The following is a 4,469-nucleotide window of genomic DNA, read 5'->3' as shown; positions in this document are numbered from 1 at the left end:
TTTGAAATCTCTAAAATGAAATTATGTTTATGAGTTAGTTATTTATTCAAATAAATCTTTTTTTCATCAATATGTTGGGAATATACACACAATAAATTGTCTATATGATTTTTGAGCAAATATATTGTGAGACTGGTTTACTCATTTCATATTTATAAAGAAAAATAATATTTTTTATAACACCGAGTGTATGTCGTTTTATGAAAATATATAGTTGGTGATAACAGTGCAACTCAAATATTTTAAACCGTATAGTAGCTTAAGCATAACGTTTCGATTGTTTTACCAAACATAGACAATTATTGCATAACAAAAATCTTTCTCTCAATAATTGCACTACGATCAATGATAATCAAACTCGTGACCATGACTATGATATCAATTATAGAACCGAATACATGTCGTTTTACCAAAAGTTATGTGCAACTCAAATCTTTAAGCCATAAACAACTCAAACGTCATGGTTCGATCGCTCTATAGGAACAATTATTACATCACAACAAATAATTTATTTTTTTTCCTATATATATGCAATTTTCATATTAAAAATATTGGTTCAAAAGTGATGTAAAATTGATTCACATCAAAAAAATTTGGCTCCATGCTTACAAAAGGACAACTAAAAGTTATATAAAAAATGAAATTTTTGTATAATACATAAATGCAAATTAAAGCATTTGAGATCATCAAGATTTTGTGAATATTTTGTTGTCTGCTGCCAAAGCTACTGTAAATACGATGGCTCAAACACTTGAAAGAAAAATACAAACATTTGGTCTAATCAATTCGCCAATAATCTATTATATATATACACATATATATCCTTTACAATGGATATGATATACAAAATTAATTGTTCATGTCCCTTTTGTGTGTGTGGGTATATATATATCCTTATTTAAAATTTTTTTTTAAGCTACAACTTCTATATTCAGACTCAATAGAGATAACATAAAATTATCAAACAAAACACGGATATGATATACTGAGAAAAGATATGGTATACTGAGAAAAAAATATTAAAATTAACACAAAAATTTTTATGAGACGATCTCACATGTCAATTTTTTTATACGAATCTCCAACTCGACTCGTTTTATGAAAATATATTATTTTTAAATGTCAAAAGTGTAGGAACGAGTGATTGTTGTTTATAGTTGTTGGTAATGGTGTCAATCGAATTTTTTAAATCGTACAACACCTCAAACGTTATTGTTAGATCGATCTACTGGACAATTATTGCATTCTAAAAATTTCTCAATCAATTATTGCATTCTTACAATCAATGAATATCAAACACATGATATTGGCTATGATACCAAGTGTATGACACCTCGATTCTCGTTTTACTAAAAATTGTAGCGGGTGATAACGATGAAAGTCAAATCTTTTAAATCTCAAAACAACTCAAACACAACATTTCGATTGTTTTACCAAATAAAAATAATTATTGCACTCCAACACTAATATACTCTATTTAAGAATACCCCTTGAATATATCATTATGTAATGGCGAAAGATTTAGGAAGCAGCAGCAACATTGAATTAAAACTTTGAAAATATAAATTAGTTTTGTGGGCCATAATAAATAAAATATTATATTGTTGTAATTTTCAGAATCTCAAAATACAACATTTTTTTAAAGGAAAATACAAATTTTCAAAGTATCAGGGTTCTTTAATCCAAGTATTTATGACCTAGACGAGGCCTTGGGTTCGAGACTAGGGATGCACGTACTCCACAGCCAGGTGTGGGGAATTGTGTGATTAAGATTGCATGGACTGTTATAAGAGCTGTGATTGTAGGACCCAAAAAAGACAGGCACATGTGCCTTACAAAAATAAAGTGTCTTTTTTTGTAAGGGCAAGCCTTTTTTTGTAAGGCTCATAGTCTGCCCTTTTTAGGTCCTGCAATCACAGTTCTCATGACAACCTATGCAACCTTACTCACAGAACTCTCCATATCTGGCTCAATTGGTATCGGATCTCTTTAACCCAAATACTTATGTCCTGGATTAGGTCTTGGATTCGAGACTGGGGAGGCAGGTACTCCACAAACAGGTGTGTGGAGTTCTGTGAGTAAGGTTGCACGGGCTGTCATGATGCTGTGATTGCAGGACCCAAAAAAGATAGACCCATGGACCTTACACTCGTTTACAATCAAAATAGCCTTTATTTTCCAAATCTGACATCGCTTAGAATTTATTAATTTGATTGTGTATGTCTCTTTGTAATTTTAGTCCTTTGTCTTATCAAATTTAAATCGTAGCCTTGTATGTTTCAATTTTTGGAAAAATTTCATATTTCAGCGAGAAAATTGATGTAACACTGCATATATCAATGCTATGTCGACGCGACATTAGTGTCACATAAAAAAAGGTATTAAAATTACAACAACAAAAAAGAAATAACATATTAATATTGAAATTTGAGATTAATATTAAATAGATAGATATACAAAGTCAAGATTATAATTTTCCCCAACTAATATTGATTTAACACTCATACTGATCATTTGAAGAAAAATAGAAAATAACCCTCTAAAATCCCAATTAAATAACGATTCCATAAATTAATTTATTAATATAATCGAATCGCACATATACTCTTGTCACATTAGGATGAGAATTTATTTTACTGATTTATTTTTACTGCATTAATTTAATTTAACCAGGTTAAAAGAGATTTTCCCGAAATATTTTAAAATTTTTTGGTCTTAAAATAGCCTTTATTTTCAAGGAATGTTGATCTAGCATTGGATCTTATTGCAATTTTTGACATCATATCAGCAATATTCAACACCAGAAATATTGTAAAATTGGTTATCATGTAAATTGACCTCATTATTTTAGTAATAGCCTTTTAGGTATTGAATTTCAGTTTTAATCTATCATCTCTACTTGTTTTACCATTTTGTCATTTTTTCGTTGGAATGTTAACATGACATAAGTCAAAATAACAAAAGGTTGGTATCAGGTTACTACCATATCAACACCCCTATGGATAAATATACAAAATTGCAAATCTAAAATTACGAAACAAGCAAATCAACAGACGAAGACAAATTAACTCAACTACTTTAAGGATCAAAATCGCTTTGAGGTCAATTTAAGTATCAATTTACAATTTTTCACCCAAAACTATATCAGCACTCCGAAAAAAATCGAGGTATATTTGCAAAAACAACAATAATAATAATTTATTACAATAAGATCAATTCTTGACTGATTTAGGGGATGATTTTTGGAATTTTTTCTTGTATTAAAATTAAGTAGAAATGGTTTGTTTATCTTTTAAAACTGTACATAATAATATATACCGACTTTTCATAAAATATTCGAAACTTTTTATGCTCCTAAAACAGAATTATTGCACATGCACATGCACATGCACATGACCAATTATCGATCCCTCCCCTCAGACAAGCCATTTTAAATTTTGGCGACTTTACCTTTTGTCTTTTATTTAATTTTTATATTGTAATATATCTATTAATGACCACAAAGCAAGATCTTATCATAATCTTTTTGGATGTCAAATTAAACCCTAATTTTTAAAGAAAAATGGGTGCTGTGTGGAAAAAGATTGTTGTTAATGTTGGATCTCGGTTTTCTACACACCCAAACGCAGCGGAAGTTTAAAAATTTTATTTATTTTGACAGTCAAAATATATATTGCTTTGGACGCTCGTATGATTTTAACAAAACCATTCATAGAATGTTAGAAATTTATACATTTGGTGATTAAATCACGTGGCTCCAACTAATCCGGTATAATCGGATTAGCTCTTGATGAATCCCTACGAACTTTCTTCAGGGACTGCTTTCTTCTAATCAGGTCCATGACTAGATGGTTTGTTCCTCTTCTAATTTGCACTAGAAAAATAGAAGAGATTTTACGTAGGAGATTGAAATTTGAGAGGCGGCTCAAACTATGAAAAGAAATCAAGGAGGCCGAAATTTTGGAGGAGGAAGAGGCTGAATTTCGAAAATTGCTTATTGTGGTGGCTAGGGTTTTGACTCTCCATCCCTATTTATAATAATCCATGACCTAATTATTATAGTATAATAATTGGGCCCTTCAATTAACATTAATGGGCTTGATTAATTAATTGGATTAGTCCAACTAATTTAATCAATTAATCAAGGTCCATTAACAACTTTAATTATTTAATATGTTGGACTTGTACTCTTACAAGCCCATTAAACATATTACCCACCATATTTAATTTATTAATTAATAAGCTCAACCTTTGAGTTTAATAAATTAAATCATTTATAAATTCAACATTTGAATTTATTATTCAAATTATAAATTCAACTCCTTGAATTTATATCACCTCCAAAATTTAATATCTAATAAACCCAACATTTTGAGTTTAATAAATTAAATTCTCAAATTTTATAAATTCAACTCTTTGAATTTATTCTCTCAAAATTTAATTATCATAAATTCAACTTCTTGAATTTA

The sequence above is a fragment of the Primulina huaijiensis genome, chromosome 7 (assembly GCF_012295235.1).
Source record: "Primulina huaijiensis isolate GDHJ02 chromosome 7, ASM1229523v2, whole genome shotgun sequence".
Classification (NCBI taxonomy): Eukaryota; Viridiplantae; Streptophyta; class Magnoliopsida; order Lamiales; family Gesneriaceae; genus Primulina; species Primulina huaijiensis.
This window is presented reverse-complemented; position numbering follows the sequence as displayed.